Here is a 17,221-nt window from a genome sequence, read left to right on the forward strand (position 1 = left end):
ACAACGCATGGGCTTTATACTTCGCAAGTCATTAGAGGAGAACTTTGTTATGGGAGTGTACATAAACATAGTGCCACGACTGGTGCATGGTGATGCAGTGAGTACCACGGAAGGATCAGGCTAGCAGGTGATGCATGAAGAGTATGGAGGGCATGTCAGGGAGGGCAATTCTGGTAGAGATGGAGCTAGAGTGGATCATTCTGATGTAGATGCAGGATGCATGGATGATGAAGCCGGTGGTAGTGGGGATGAAGAAGATGCTGACAATGATGACCCGGTGCCAGCGATCCAGTACTTTCGTAGTGCTAGTTTGCTGGATTGTGCCATCATTGAGTATAACACCTTATCTAACTGGGGATACAATAATAGGGACATCCAGGTCGGGCAACAATTTCGTAACGGGAGGGGGGGGGAGGTCGTCTACTTTATTGGTAACTATGTTGTAATGACAAGAAGGGATAACAAGTGCGTTCGGTCTAACCCTACTGAGTATGAGGTCAGGTGTTTCAAGCACCCAATTTGTCCTTACTTCGTATGAGCACATAAACCGAAATATAAGAACTATTTTGTAATCAGTAGATACACACCACATACTTGCAGTGAAGAGGCTATTAGGAATGTGAGCCACGCCGTTGATGCGAGGTTCATAGCCTACTCCTCATCACCCTTGTTGGCACGAACATTTGTTTGTCGCCAAAATCGATTGTGGAGGAGGTACAGACTAAGACGGGTATGCTGATCAATTACCATATCGTGTGGCAAGCGAAGCAAAAGGCGTTGAAGATGCTATTTGGAAGCTTCAAGGAGTCTTACAACTATGCTCCAAGGCTACTGCAGAAGATTGTCATGACGATTCAGGGACTCAATGGACGATGGCGGATGAGCCTATCAAGCTAGAGGATGGGTCATACAACACCACTGACCAGTACCTCATTAACTTATTCTGGTCCTTTAGATAATGCATCGAAGCTTTTAGAAATTACAGGCCGGTTCTATGTGTGGATGCCACATTTCTAAGCGGCAAGTATCATGGTACCATTATGGCAGCGATGCAGTAGATACAAATAATCAGATCATTCCTCTCACCTTTGCAATGATTGAGAGTGAGAACAATGATAGCTGGCTGTGGTTCCTCACTTTTTTGAGGACACGTGTCGTGGGCAACAGGGAATGAGTTTACATCAAATCTGACCGCAACAAGGGCCTTCTGCATGCGTTGGACATGTTGCATGATAGAACAAACTACTCCATTGCATGGCCTGATGTGGAGAGAAGGTGGTGCATGCGCCACTTGGGAGCGAACCTGTACACAAAGTACCGCAACAAGTCTCTTGTAAAGAGATTCAAAGGTTTATGTCTGCAAAACCAGCAGGCGAAGTTCAACGAGATATGGGGAGAGTTAAATGAGACCACTCACAAGAGGATGGCAGATCAACAAGAACAGGAGGACCATTTGTGAACGCAAATTGTTGGGGGACAAACTATCGTTAGCCGTTCATGTGCTATGTTTAGCCAGTGGATAGCGGGAAAGTTGGCGGAGCGTTGGGCCCTAATCCATGACACTCTCGGTGCCAGGTTAGCACTTAGAATTTAAATGATCATATTAAACCCTATCTTATGCAAATAGGCCTTCTAAGATTTTTGTATCCCATGTTAGGTACACCATCATGACAACAAACATAGCGGAGGTGTTCAACAATATCCTAAAGGGAGCACGAGGCCTCTCATTGTGTGCCATCGTTGAGCTCACATTCTATAGAACGGTAGACTACTTTTAAGACCGTGGTAATGCTGCTATGAATTACAGCACGCGATTCGCACCTAAGGTGGAGTCAACCTTATCCAGAAGGAGGAACAAGGCACACTTTCATCGGACGAGGATCTACGACATGGCCAACAATGACTTTGAGGTCATGTGCCATCGTAGATATGCTTCAGGATATAGTACAGGAGACACCATGCAACAATGTCAACTTGGGCCTCACGAGACGAAGTGCACATGCAATAAGCCAAAACTGCACCATATTTCATGCTCTCATGTCTTAGCCGCTTGCAGGGACATAGGCGGCAATGACGGATCACAGTACGTACCACTGTACTTCACGATAGATGCATTAAGGAGCACATGGCTTCCAAAGATGCGGTCCTTCAACAACGGAAGCAGCTACAAAGCGATCGAGGGGCCTACGTGGGTACCTTATCCCCAAGCATGATGCACAGATCCTGAAAGGCCTAGATCCACGAGGCTGCAAGGTGACAAGGATGAAACAGATGCTGTTAATGGCCTACACAAGTGCAAACTTTGCAAACAACCTGGCCATGAAAGGAGGACATTCTCGACCCGACGGTAAACTATCATGCACTATCAAACTGTAGTGTTTTAGAGTTGTTGCATTTTATTGAACCATGAAGCTTGTTTTTCACCTATTTATTGAACCATGAAGCTTGTAAATATTCTAATTTGTTATTCACATACTTATTGAACCATGAAGAATGTAGTATATTCTTTTTGTTATTCACATATGTATTGAAACATAAAGCTTGTAATATATTCATATTTGTTGTTCACCTACTTATTGAACCATGTAGCTTGAAATCATTGTCATGTCTCATGCTGGTCTTCCCGAACTTCTTTAGCAGCGGTATGACAAGAACCATAGAGGACGAATAATTTTCACAGGGAAGCAGGTACCACGATTATATGTGCTTTTTAATTGCTAACATAATTTTCTACTAACACAATACATGTATTGGATACCTTTTATAGTTGCTTTCGTTGTGAGCCCAGAGTGTCCACACGATTAAAGAGTTGGACCCTCGATTCCATGAGCCACTCCCACGGGCAGGCTTACTACCTTTCGCTCTCATGATGGCCGAAGCTCCCACAGCGGGTGGTGGTAGGACACCTCTCCCGCCAATTGAGGAACCACTGCTCACATGTCTCATCGACCGGTGGCTCCTGAGGCACACACGTTCCACTTTACTTTTGGCGAGATGATCATAACATTGAGGGACGTGACCATGCTAACTAGGCATCCAATCAGGGTGCCCCATTAGTAGTTTCGTGACCAGCGAAGGAACAATGGAAGGGTTACATTGAAGGCATGTAATTGTTTTTTTATGTACTGCACTTCAAATATTGTAGTGTTATTCAAGCTTCATTAACCATCTGCATCTTCTAGGTTTGGTGTGTCATATGACAAGAAGGATGTTGGCCTCTCCATGTCCTGGATTCATGGGCTGTCATAGTTCGATCCATGCCCACCGGATGCAGATGAGGCTACAGTAATACAATATTATGAGGTGTACTTGTACGTCCTGCTGGGAGGCATCATGTTCTGTAACACGGTAGGCGATTATATCGTTCCCCATATTGTATGATTAGCGAGTCAGGTCACTTCACATCCTTATGAGCCGACATCTTACAGTTGGGGATTTGCTATGCTGGCTGCCACCTACAAAGGATTATGTGATGCAACCCAGTGATCATTGAAGAAAGGATCTGTAACAAGCTATCTACACCTCTTACAGCTATGGAGCTGGGAGTACCTCCCGGTTTGTCGGCCTTAGGAGCTCAGGAGCCACTATCCCATCCTATCTCCGATGGTATTGCAGATGACATGAGGCCTACGATGGGGTATCGGTGGATGAATGATAGGCCGAGATGGAGTCGGAAACAAGACCATGGTAGCTTCTTCTTGGTGATCAGTGATTTGAACGTCCTTAGCGCAGATCTCGTGGAGTGGGCGTATGGCACGAGTGGCCAAAATTGCGATGGGTGGGCTCATCACATCATGTTGTTGGTGTGACTCAGGCTTATGGATGACTAAATGTTTCTTGTTGTACATGAACAACATGGAAGTATATTCTTCTGAGCGTGTACAAAAGCAGTTTGGGTACCGACAGGTGGTGCCAATACCTCCCCCATGAGACACTGGTCAGGCACACGAGTAAGTGTGTTATTGTATATAGCATTGGTGCCCAAGGTGATCAATATTATTATGTTATAACTGTGTATGTCACATACAGGAGGAGCACACAAGGGACCGGAGGCATGCAGGACTGGGCATCCGTGAATGCCGAGCACATACAAAGGTGGACGGAGTCAGCTGCGGTGGATGTCGTTGTTCCTGCTGGACAGTACAATGATGGAACCTACTGGGAGTACCTTTTGTGGTACCATCCATGCACGTGTGCCACCTTACTCAGCAGACTTGTGGAGCCGGGCCCTAGTCCGTTCCCCGAGAATCGTGCCCACCTTCTTCATGTTGTGGTAGGTGATGTGGTACTTATAACAGTTTTAATTAGTTAAACCTCCGTACTACTAACACGTCCCTCATCTCATACAAACCGAAGAGGCGTACGCAATGCATACGCAGGTGGAGCAAGCTTGTGGAGAACCAAGCAGGTCATCAACGTGGAGGGATCGGAACCCTCTCTGGGAGTACATGAGGATGAGAGGGTCTCGCTTCCTATCGACTATACGTGGTTTAGGTGGTTGTGACCCTCGTTGGAGGGGGTATTACATACCAGCAATGGATCCATCTCGTGCCTCCCACAGCAGGCGCTCGTCCAATGCTCGTGACGAACCCGTTCGCACACAGTCACGAGAGGCACCTTCGGCTTCGGAACATCATGTGTCATGTTCCAGTGCTAAGGCCGAGGAGTGCACGCAGGCGCCTCAACCTGAACAGTGTACACTAGGTTCACATGCCCCCCTAGTGTACACAACCTCCTCATACTACGATGACACCTCTGCCTGCAGCTTCGATGCATCATAAGGACATCGTTGACTATACGCAACAGACGCCTAGCTGGAATGGTACACATGATTTTGACTGGGCCGCTGCAATGCAGGCCACAAGCTTCACCGATATCCTCAGCGGACAGTACCCCCAATATTTTGATGCACCTGAAGGTTCACAGTGGTACTAGTAGGCTGAGCCTTCGGGACACCGGACTCCATTGGAGCACGTTTTAGGGGTGTCGACACTTCCGTATGAGGATCCGTCATCATGGTACATACAGGGCCAAGTTAGCGGGTCTGGATACACGTTCGGTGGGGGTCACACAGGACAGGACGATGATGACAACGGTCAAGGGGATACGAGGCAGGGGCCACTGTAGGCTGCTGGGATGAGGGTCACACACCCGCCAGATGCTTACACTCCTGGGGACTGTGTGCTCGTCGTCGTTGAGGAGGCAGTGCTATTGTTCAGTACTTGTAATTCTTTATGACACATGTACTATTCACTAAAATATAGTAGTCAACCATATTATGTCTCATTCATTGTTATTGTTGTTGTAATTACTTTTAATTTATCTAATGTTTGTCAAATAATTTTGGCACATAACTTTAATTTATCTAATGTTTGTAATAACCACATGACAGAGCTTTAAGCATTAAAAGACAACACCTCTATCGTGAGACATCCTTTAGACATGAATTAACGGCACGACTCAGCTTTAACCATAAAATGACAACACCTCTATCGTGAGTCAATCTTTAGACAGGAAGTGACCACACGACGTAGCTTTAACTATGAAATGACAACACCTCTGTCGTGAGTCATGCAATAGACACGAAGTGACTACACGACTCAGCTTTCATAGGAATCCATGCCTCCATGCAAAGGCAACAAAAACTCATGCTGAACTTTTGCAGAATGAGATGACCACACCAAGCTTTCGTAGGGAATCTCTGGAAAGCATCAGTGCTAGAACTTTTCCAGCTTTCACAAGGAATCCTATGCTCCAGCCCCCAGTCATGCACATGCACTCAATCCAAGCACCAGCCCCCAGCCCCCATAAATAACCCCACCCTCATCCATGGATAGACCGGTCCTTCCTCAACTCTCTCAACTGCAATGTCTTACTCAACTCCACTAAGCCCACCCAAGAAACATTGGGCGATTTTCATCCCCCAGGGGGTCGAACCGCCGATGTGCTTCTGTGGTGACCCTTGTAGGTTTCGCGAGTCACAGAACATCTCCTACACCTATGGTCTATGCTTCTTCATATGTGCCAACTACCAGTACGACAAGTCTCGACATGGTTCGTACAAGTACCCACCAGTATAGCGACATAGATCACTCATGTGGCACTTTCCATATGATTTCATGCACTGTCTTACTAATCTCTCATCTTCTTTCATTTGTCTATTCTCCTCCACCTCTATGTGACTTCATGGAATGGCTAGGTATGGAGCAAAGTGACGACCAGAAGCAGTGGCTCCAAATGAGTATGTGGTAGAGGAGGAAAGCGTACGAATGCTAAGAGTATGAGCAACAATAGGAGGAACTACGACTTAAGTGTCAGGAGGAGGAGCACATGAGGAAGGTAGTGGAGGAGCGTGCCGCGGCTGAAGTTCCCAAGGATGAGAGAGAAAGGAAGCGAGAGAGGGCCCATCGCGCTAAGGCTTCAGGCCTCGATGCTCTGAGGAAGGGCAAATATCTCAGGTGCACTCAGTAGAGACCACCTTTTGTAACTCGGTCTATTTTCATTCCCTAAGGCATGTTATGTTTAGCAGCAGCACACTATTAAGTTAGTTGTTAGGCATACCGTACATGCAAATATTTATTGTCATCATCTCTTTATGGTTAGTATCCATTCACGCACCGACGAAAAACCTCATATCAAATGTAAGGTTTATTAGCGTATGTAATCTCTATGCCGGGTTATATGATAATTATTTTTCATAACTATTAATGTTCGATAAATTAGAATTTGTATCCTCCCAACATTAATTCACTACAAAATGACCTTGCAGATTTCTTTCCAACAAGGTTTAATATTAATATGAAATAATAAAAAATACATATAAATAGAGCATTACAAAGCCTTAATATAATATGAGAACCAATGTTTAGTGCATGTTAAATTATTTTTATTCAAATTTAATTAAAAAGAGAATATCTTATGAAATGATAAAAATGCATATAAATGGCATTACAAAGGAATTCACTTTTTCACCAAATAACATAGGGTTGAAAACATTTTTATAAATTAGTACATCACATGAGAAGAATATTAGTGAATTTTTCTAGATTTTTGACAGTCTATTTGAGGCATTAAATATTTCTAGAATTTATAAAAGTTGGCTTATTAATTAAATATTGGCTCAGGCTTTTTGGATTAAACCAATTAAAATGGGTTGCTAGTGATCTCTAGTTTCCTCATGAAAACATTTAGAATTTTTCGAATATGTTTGTACTCCAAAAAATCGTGAGTTAAACTTCAGCTTCTCGCGCGATGCACAGCACAGGCCGTACTCGGTACCTGAGGTGCCGAATACGGTACTATTCACCATTTTCAGCATCTCAAGTGCCGAATATGGGTGAGCAGTGCCGTATTCGGCACCTCAGGTGCCGAAAATGGTGGGGCCAGTCTTTTTTCGGTGTTTCAGGTCCCAAAATCGGATTTTTGGATTTTGATGTGCCAAATAGGTGCTAGATGTGCAAATACACCGGTCTATTATCTATTTTGCCAAATACTCAGATGTATGTTGTCTATTTTTGCATTTTTGCCATGAATTTTTATATTTGTTTTTAATATTTTGAAGAATGCATGTCTGTTTGAAAACATTACATGTGTAGCCTACTGTTACCTGTTGAACGAGTGAGAACTTGTGGGCCTCGCTACTTAGTGCATTAAATAACCGAAGAGAGGAATGTCTCACCCATTCTGTGGGTGAGAACTTCATCTTGCCCAATGAATGGACGATATGGCAAAAAAAAATTGACCGCTTAGTATAATTGTTTTTTCTAATAAAATTTTTGTATACAGTAATTTGAAAAATATTGTAAATTCATTTGGTGAAAATACTAGTTGTGCAAATAATTGTTCAAACGGTATTACGGAGTGGTTCATTCTATCCTTAATTTTGGTTCAATGTCATTTTGTCGAGATTTCTTTATTTAGTTGATGTAAAAGTGTGTGAGTTAATTTTTAGTGAAGTAAACATGGGAGGGTGTAAAATATAATTTTTTAAAATAATAGTAGTTGTGAAGCATAATTATCATAAAATCCGGATGGTAGTTACATACGCTGATGAATATTATATGGGACGTGGGGTTTTCTTTCATAGCACAAAAGGACCCTAACCATATAGAGATGGCGATAACAAACAATGGCATGTACGGTACGACTAAAAACTAACCTAATAGCAAGCCGCTACTAAACCTAAAATGCCTTAGGGAATGAAAATAGGTCGGGTTACATTAGATACTCTCTACTGAGTGCACCTAGGATATTTGCCCTTCTACAGGGCATCGGAGCCCTGCGCCTTAGCTTGATGGGCCCTATCCCGCTTCCTTTCCCTCTCTGCTTCACGTGCCTCAGCCGCGCCGCGCTCCTTAGCTGCCTTCCTCATGCGCTCCTCCTCCTGACTCTTGAGTCATAGTTCCTCCTGATATTGCTCGTACTCCCATCATTTGTAAGCTTGCCTCCTCCACCACATGCTCATGTAGACCCACCGCCTTAGTTTGCTCCATGTCCAGCCATTCCATGAAGTCATAGATAGATGGAGTAGACTAGAGAAATGAAACAAGATGGGAGATTAGTAGGGCAATATATGAAATCATATGGAAAGTGTCACATGAGTGATCTATATCGCTATACCAGTGGGTACTCGTATGGTCCATATCGAGGCGGGTTGCACTAGTAGTTGACACACATGAAGAAGCATCTGTCATAGGTGTAGGGGATGTCCTAGGACTCGTGAAGCCTACAAGAGTCACCACAGAAACACATCGGTGGTTCGATCCCCTAGGGGATGAAAATCCCCCAATGTTTCTTAGGTGTGCTTGGTGGAGCTGAAGAAGATATTACAGTTGAGAGAGATGGGGAAGGAGTTGTCTATCCATGGTTGAGGATGGGGTTATTTATGGTGGCTGGGGGCTAGTGTGTGGACTAAGTGCATGGGAATAACTAAGGATTGGAGCATGGGAGTATTGTGCACAAGGGCAAATGACATGGGATTCCCTATGAAAGAAGGAAAAGTTGTGGCATTGATGCTTGTAAGAGATTCCTTATGAAAGCTATGCTTAATGTGGTCATTTCAATATGGAAATGTTCAGCAAGGAGTTATTGTTGCCTCAGCATGTAAGGCAGGGAATCCTATGCAAGCATTGGGCTTAGAAAAGGCATATTGGTAGAATGATAAATCCCTACCATTGCATTGATGAAAGTAAAGTACATCACATTTAGTACACAATCTACGGTAAGTTACAATGGCATGTAGTACTCCATCGTTAAATAAAGCATGGCTTATGGAAAGACATATTGTCAGCTGTAAGAAAACATCTACTGGATTGGTGGAAAAGATGCAGGCTTCTCACCTAGATATTCCCAGTGGGTCTCTTGGAAGTTGCATCCATGGGGGTAGGGTTTGCTGCACACGTACCCTTGTGCGAGTCCATGCGCCACAAGCCCCGACACAACTGATAGGCTGCACATACATTACGGAGGAACTGGCATGTTACCGCATGTAGTGAGATACTTATACCACCACTCTTCATTGATCTCTCATAGCCTCATCTTTGGCTGTTCAAAATCCGTGTGCCTCATTGCCTCAGCCTCATCATAGCCGTAGTTGATGTTCGTGTAATCTTCTTTGTTCACGTACCATTCGTACCTTCACATAGGCTTGTCATGCTGTTGGAGGGAAGCATGTGAATTAGATGAAATTCATAGCACGGTAACATGTCATGCACACTTACCCCACATCAGTACCAAGCAACCATGGCGAGCGAGAACGATTTCTGGCATGCTATTTTACCACAGTCGCACCATGGCAAGCGTGACTCGTGCCCTTCTATCTAAAGCTCGATCTCTCTCTTCTTCTACCGCGGGTCTTCATTTCTCTTTCGCTCTTCGTCCTCACACTTAAGTCTATCAAGGATGTCGTGTCATAGCTCGTAATGGTCCATCTTGCACTTACCCTTGTTGGACCCAAACCCTGAACCGGTAGCCATAGAAGGGATTGTGTTGGACTGTGTTGGACATGAAGTAGCCATGGATTGCTTACCCTTATATGCACAAGGGGAGAATACTACCAGAAACTATTCACTGTGTTCGAGGGAGAGTTATTGCACATCTATCGAAAGTGCCCACTAACAGAGAGAGAGAAGGGATAAGGTCACGGGCGAGTGTCCAAGATATAGGTGTAGGCTAGCTATAGGTGCAAGTGTTATGGATGTGATGTGTCACATGCTTGAGCATCTTCTCTAACAATGTGGAGTGGTTGTTTTTGCATCATGCAGGAACAGTCTCAACTAATGTTTAATGATACAAGGGCAACAATAATTGATGTGTAGTTGTTATCTGCATAGAGGGGAAGATACATACGGAGTGGCGACTTTTCATCGTAGCATGGATAAGGTCAAGGGGTCGTGTTTTGTCAACCAATTTTGTGAGTTAAAAAAGGTTTGTAGAATAACGGATGGTGATAGTTCATTCGAGTACGGTTACATAACACAATTATACTGGGATACGGCACACACATAGGAAATTTGCATCACTTGAGGCACACACGTAAGCATAACATATAGACATGCCTTAGGGAAAGTAAATAGCTGGCATACGGTGGAGTGACATCATAGTCAATCCTCATCACTTGATGTTTCTTTCTTACACGCTTGTGCGCACGCTTCTTTCTCATGCCTCCAATTTAGCTCGTCGTCGTCCCACTTCTTCCTTTGATCCACCCATTCCTAGTCCTTGGGGGATACAAAATCATTGATCCACTGATGAAATGCACACACCCCGGTTGGTGGTTGGATGTGAATTGTTGTCTGCGGACGAAAATGTTAGTGCAAGAAGTGAATGGAAAATTGTGTCATTTCAAAGTAATTACATGAGAAGATTCGCTCTCTTTGGAAAGCGCATCTATGTTCTAACAATATAAGTACCTCCTCCCGAAGGTATCCAAGTCATGTGAACATCGAACACTGCATGTTTGTCCACAATGGCATTCAGGCCTTGACATACCTTTCCGCATTAAGCAATTTTCGAACACGTCCCTTCTTGGATCATTTGGTGGATGAACTTCAAATTTTTGCATGGCCCTTCTTCATCTATCTCTTCTCGCCATGCTTAGTGTTAGTAGTTTGTTTAGATGACCGAGATGGAGATGTCTTATATTGACGAAGGGCATCCAGTACTCTGGTAAGGGCATAATCGTGCATCACTGTAGAGGCAGGGGAAACCCTATGCATGAGGCAATGATGCAGTGCCTTATATTGCTGAAGGGCATCGGATACGCTGGTAAGGTCATAATCGAATCACTTTTATTGATGAAGGGTATCGGATACGCTGGTTTTCACCTTAATGTAGGTTTAAAAAACTATACAGTTTTCAATGGTACTCCTAATAGGCCGGTGCAGTCTAAATAATAGACTTTTTGGTGGTACCCCTAATAGGTCGATGCAGTCTAGGCAATAGGCTTTTTAGTGCTACCACATCCATCCACTACCGCTGAGACTTCTTGTATATAAACAAAACTCAATCGATTCTCTACTCACACATCTCCTTACCTTGATTTCAATTGAGACAATGGCATATCCTCATCCTCCCGATGGTCCCATCGATTCACCGCCTTCACACCCCCATTTGTTAACGGTTCCCGTATCTACAGCTTCTTCTAAAGCTACCTTCAGTCTTACTAGAAGGATAATCAAAGAGAGAAGAATAAATGTCACGGTGAAAATACTCACCATAGTAAAAGATTGGGAACAAGCTGAAACGTGAATGCAACACACTACAGAGAACACTGAGCTTGAAGCTTCATTCAAAATTTGTATCTAGATGTTGTTGAAACTTAAGAACGTGTAATTTCTAATTTTTTGAGCTATGTTGTACTCTTTTTTCCTTTGCTACAAAGGTTTTTAATGAGGCAACCTATCAATAAAGCTCATTTTTAAAACTAATTATGTCTCCCTATTATTTCTGGATTTTTTATGATTTTTCTTTATTTTTTTTGAAAGCGGCCTAGGACCTGTCACCCACCTCTCATCTTGGCTTATAAATAGCCACTATCTGTCCATGCCAAACTCCCACTGATCCAAACTCCAAAGCCACTTACCCACTTCAACAAATTAATTCTATTATTTCTATATTTCCAATTTTCCATTCATGGATCAAGACGCTGAGAACTGCGTGCATGGTTATGAGTGTGGCAGCATTTTGAGAAGGTCTTTAGAGAAATTAAAGGGGAACAGGTAAGATTTGCTAAGTGTAATATATACAACAATGAATTAAGTGCCAGGTCTACAAATGAAACGGGGCACTTGAGGAAGTATGTTAAATATTGCAAGCAAAATTCTAGGGTTTCTAATAAAACCATGTACTTTGGAAGCATAGCCATAGGTTGTACTCTTTTTTCTTTCTAGTAGAAAGTTTAACGAGGCAACCAATCAATAAAGCTTATTTTATTCATTTCCTATATTTTTTTTATTTTTTAGAATTTTGTAACTATTATGTTTATTTTTTTCCTATTTTCGAAGTGGTGCCGGACCAGCGTGCCCAATCGTGCCAACGGACCGGCAATGCCTCCATCGTGCCCGCCGGCCCGTCGGTGTGCAGCCGTGCCGCCGGGCCGCCCCTGCACCATGCCTCCGTCAGGCCGCATGTGCCTCCGGGCCGGTCGGGCCAGTCATACCTAAACAAGCCCATGCCGGGCCGGCCTGAAAGACCCATTTGACCATCTCCGGGAAAAAGTAGGATCTTGCGACGTAGAGGTGGGTCATGTGTTTAGCATTGGTTCCTGCTTTGCTTTGGGTAGTGAATGTGTGTCGTTTCGCGGGGAGCATTGTGTTATAGTTGGTTTAGTATTTCAGCTTAAAATTTTGATCATGTAAAAGGTGATCACGGTTGTGCCATGTGGTGTTGGTATGGTTTGGATGCTTGTTTGAGGGTTAGGAATTGAAAAATTTTGCTTCAGAGGATTGACACCATGAAACATATCCTTAGGGTTCTCCGTCTCCGGGGGTCCAGGGTCAAATGGAAGAAACCTGGTGAAGACATCACGAGCAATGACACGACGACATCATCTCCACTCCGTAGCCCATCGGTCTTCATTCATTGAAATGGGCTTCGATGCTTCCATGTGAACCGGTTGCAGTTATTGTAAAATGGATTGACAGCATGGATTTTTGGCTAAGCGACCATCACCCAAAATCTCTTGAAACAGCATCATGATTCATGCACGTATTCCGTTTCGTATTTAATTCATCAAACCAGTGGCAAGCAGTTTGTGACAGAGGTGTGCACTTAAACAGCAGTGTCAACAATAGTGGACATCTGTGATCTGCCGTGGAGAAGAGGTTGAGGATGGAGCTGATATGTGCGTGCCAATGTCACTGAAACTAGTGATACAGCTTACAAGTAGAACCTCTTGTCATTTATACAAGGGCGTTTTGGTTTTTTTTACAAAAACTGATAGACAAACAATGGGTCAACGGCATTCAACTGAATGACGTGGCAGAAGAAGCAAACGCTAGTTCGTGGCAGAAGAGAGGTGTGATTCTTGAGGATGGAGCTGATTTGTACGTGCCAATGACACTGAAACTAGTGATACTCAAGTGGGATCCCTTCTCAGTTATACAAGGGCATTCTGGTATTTTTTTACAAAGACTAACAATGGGTCAACGGCATTCAACTGAACGAGATGGCAGAAGAAGCAAACGCTAGTTAGTGCCTTAGTGGCAGCAGAGAGGTGTTATTCTTGGATTGCTGAAGAGAGATAGAATAAGGTTGCCACTAGTTGGAGAAAGAAAACTTTATCTAATGTAAATATCTATTCTTTGAGAATGCTGCTTATCCAAGGATCCTTGCTCTTGACATTCTGCAGCCTAGAGATACATGTTATGTCGCAGATGAAGACCTAACAGATTTGAAGTATAGCGGCCATCAGCCGCATGCACATTCTTGGGATGAATTCCCTGTGCTCAAGGATATCTTGAAAGCGGTAAGAAGTGTCCTTACATGACTCTTTACATTGTTATATGTGATGGGCAAAAACCAGCTCGCTTTGATATTTGAGAAGTATCCACTAGGTTGTATATGACAACCAGGCTGACAGGACAGTGCAAACTATCCACGTTCATAATTTCTAGTGATTTACCGATTCATGTATGTTAATTAGCTGCATGAAGCCCTTCCCGGGAGCTATTTTAACAGCTTGCTCCTGAACAGACGAGGCCGGTTCAGACTACGTTTCATGGCATGCTGATGATGTGAGCGCGATTTCTTACTGAGGAAGAAGCCTGCCAAATCACAAGGTACACAAGATCAGAACTGGTTTACTGAAAGCCAGTTCTGAACTGGCTCTGTTATTTTCTTCTTGTAGCGCATCAGCACTGAATTGATTCGTTCTGAGTGTCTAGCAGCTGCATCAGGATCTGGATCCGGAGAAGCTGCTCGTAAGCGGCTCAAGATCACTGCTCCTCAACAGCAGCACTCTTTTCTTCTGAAGCATAGGTCACTCAGCGTAACTGGCAACAGCAGCTCAAGATCACTGCTCACTCAGCGTGACTGGCTGTTAGAGAGATAATCACACGATATATTCCATTGAGAAGCAATGTTACATATATAGCCAGGCACTAGCCATATATCTATAACCGATTTATGGAAACAGGATCGGAGGAGATTGGCGTGCTAACTAACGTGTGATTGATAGAATCGGACGTGCTACATTACCGAAAATAGAGGATCATATTGTCAAACACGCCCCCGCAGTTGAAACGGTGGGTGAGACGTTGAGACTGGATCGAAACTTGGTGAAGACCGATGTCGGTAGTCCCTTGGTGAAGATGTCTGCGAATTGAGAGGAGGTCGGAACATGGAGAACACGGACCTCTCCCAATGTGACACGATCCCGAACAAAATGAAGATCAATCTCGATGTGCTTGGTACGTTGATGTTGTACTGGATTGGTGGATAGGTACATAGCACTGATGTTGTCGCAATACACCAACGTAGCATGATGTAGAGGACTGTGAAGTTCATCCAAGAGCTGACGTAACCATGTGGCCTCGGCAACTGTATTGGCCACAGCCCGATACTTGGCCTCCGCACTGGAAAGAGAAATTGTAGTCTGGCGCTTGGACGACCAGGAGACAAGATTATCACCTAAGAATACGGCATAGCCCGAGGTGGACTTGCGTATATCGGGACAACCTGCCCAATCGGTATCAGAGTAGACAACTAAGTCTGGTGAAGCGGATCGATGAAGACGAAGACCATGATCAAGAGTACCGTTGATGTAGTGGAGGATCCTTTTTAGGGCGGTAAGATGAGGTTCTCGTGGGTCATGCATATGAAGACACACAACCGAAAACCCGAAAGTGAGAATAGGACGGATGAGTACCGTAGAGAGCAAAAAACAGAGTGTGGCTTTTTAGGGCCTTGGTAGGGTGACGGTTCAGGAGATAGGTGGCAGCATGAAGCGCCTCAACACAGTAGGAGGGGGGAAGGCTAGCCTGAAACAGAAGTGAACGAACGATATTGTTAGTGGTGCGAATGGTGCGCTCAGCTTTACCATTTTGTTTGGATGATGTGGACACAACATGCGGAGTGCGACACTCTGGGTTAGGAAGAAAGTGCGGGCGGTGGAGTTGTCAAACTCACGACCGTTGTCTCACTGAATGCTCTTGATGGTGCACCTGAACTGCGTGGCAACATACGCAAAAAAGTGAGAGATGGTAGAAAAAGTGTCAGACTTTAGCCGTAAAGGAAATGTCCAAAGATAATAGGAGCAGTTATCAAGAATAACAAGGTAATATTTGTAACCTGACACACTGACCACAGGCGAGGTCTAGAGATCACAATGTATTAAATCAAAAAAAAATTATAGCTCGAGAATTGGAGGAAATAAAAGGTGACCGAACGTGCCACCCGAGTTGGCAGGCATGACAAAGGGTGGGGGGTCTTTGTTATTACATGAGATAACGGCTGAACTGATTAACTTAGAAAGAGCGTCTGAACCAATATGACCAAGGTGTCGATGCCAAAGGTTGAAGGAAGGAGCACCGGCAGTGAGGGCAAACACCGATGGGTTAGGCAGACAGAGAGGATAAAGATGCCCGGAGCTATTGCACCTGACGATTACGTTCCTGGTGCGAAGGTCCTTCACAAAAAGGCCGAAAGGGTCAAACTCAACGGAGCACCAATTATCAAGAACAAATTGACGAACAGAAATAAGATTTTTGATTATGTTAGGAGTGATCGAAACATTATGAAGATGAAGCTACCCGCTAGGTAAATTAAAGGAGCAGTAACCACCAGAAGTAACAGGTAAAGAAGACCCGTTGCCGACAATGATATGAGAAGGAGTGGTGGAGGTGGGAGGATGGGAACGGGAAAGAGTACCGGTGTTGGACGTCATATGAGATAATCACGCGATATATTCCATTGAGAAGCAATGTTACATATATATAGCCAGGCACTAGCCATATCTTTATAACCGATTTATGGAAACAAGATCGGAGGAGATTGGCGTGCTAACTAACGTGTGATTGATAGAATCGGACGTGCTACATTACCGAAAATAGAGGATCCTATTGTCTAACACTAGCAACACTCGGTGCCGAAGCAAGCTAAAGCCAGCTCGGCAAGGATCAATCTGACTTTCCGGCGTGTGATAGCCTGAACATGTCCTGTTAGTTTCCCCTACCCAGCAATGTAAATGCACGCATTTTCGCTTGTGAAGATTTTGTATTTTATCAGCTGGCTTTAGCACCAGACTGGACATGTTGCGCTTGTTTTTCTTGCAAGCTGGAAATATGGAGACCTCGGTTTCAAGGGAAAATGTTGCATTTGTAAGGCTATGAATAATACTAGGTGTTTAAGAAAAGAGTGGTAAGTACCTATATAGAAATTATAATTTTTAATATAAACAAAGACTATGGGTTTAAATATAATTAACTATCTTATTAGTAATAATATAAATAACAGGACTTAAATATGTACATTGTTCTCCATCTAAACACCTATGCTAGTACAGTTAAAAAGGTACATCCTTACACCCTAATGTACATGCTCTAAGGGTCAGCTGCATGCGCATCAGACCTAACGTACATGCTCTAAGGGTCAACCGGATTATCAGATTGCATGGAATAATGGCCAAATTGTGAACCAAAAACCAAACGATGCAATAGTATACCATACGTTTTTTATTTGGTCTATATCGAATTTAAGCTCAAAATCAAGTAACACTTCGCAT

General features: G+C 43.8%; 1 pseudogene; it reads left to right on the plus strand.

Annotated features, from left to right (window-relative positions):
- The first annotated feature begins 3,533 nt into the window (after positions 1-3,533).
- LOC133927619 (DNA oxidative demethylase ALKBH2-like) lies at positions 3,534-16,648 on the plus strand (annotated as a pseudogene).
- Positions 16,649-17,221: the final 573 nt, after the last annotated feature.

The sequence above is a fragment of the Phragmites australis genome, chromosome 8 (genome assembly GCF_958298935.1).
Source record: "Phragmites australis chromosome 8, lpPhrAust1.1, whole genome shotgun sequence".
NCBI classification, from domain to species: Eukaryota; Viridiplantae; Streptophyta; class Magnoliopsida; order Poales; family Poaceae; genus Phragmites; species Phragmites australis.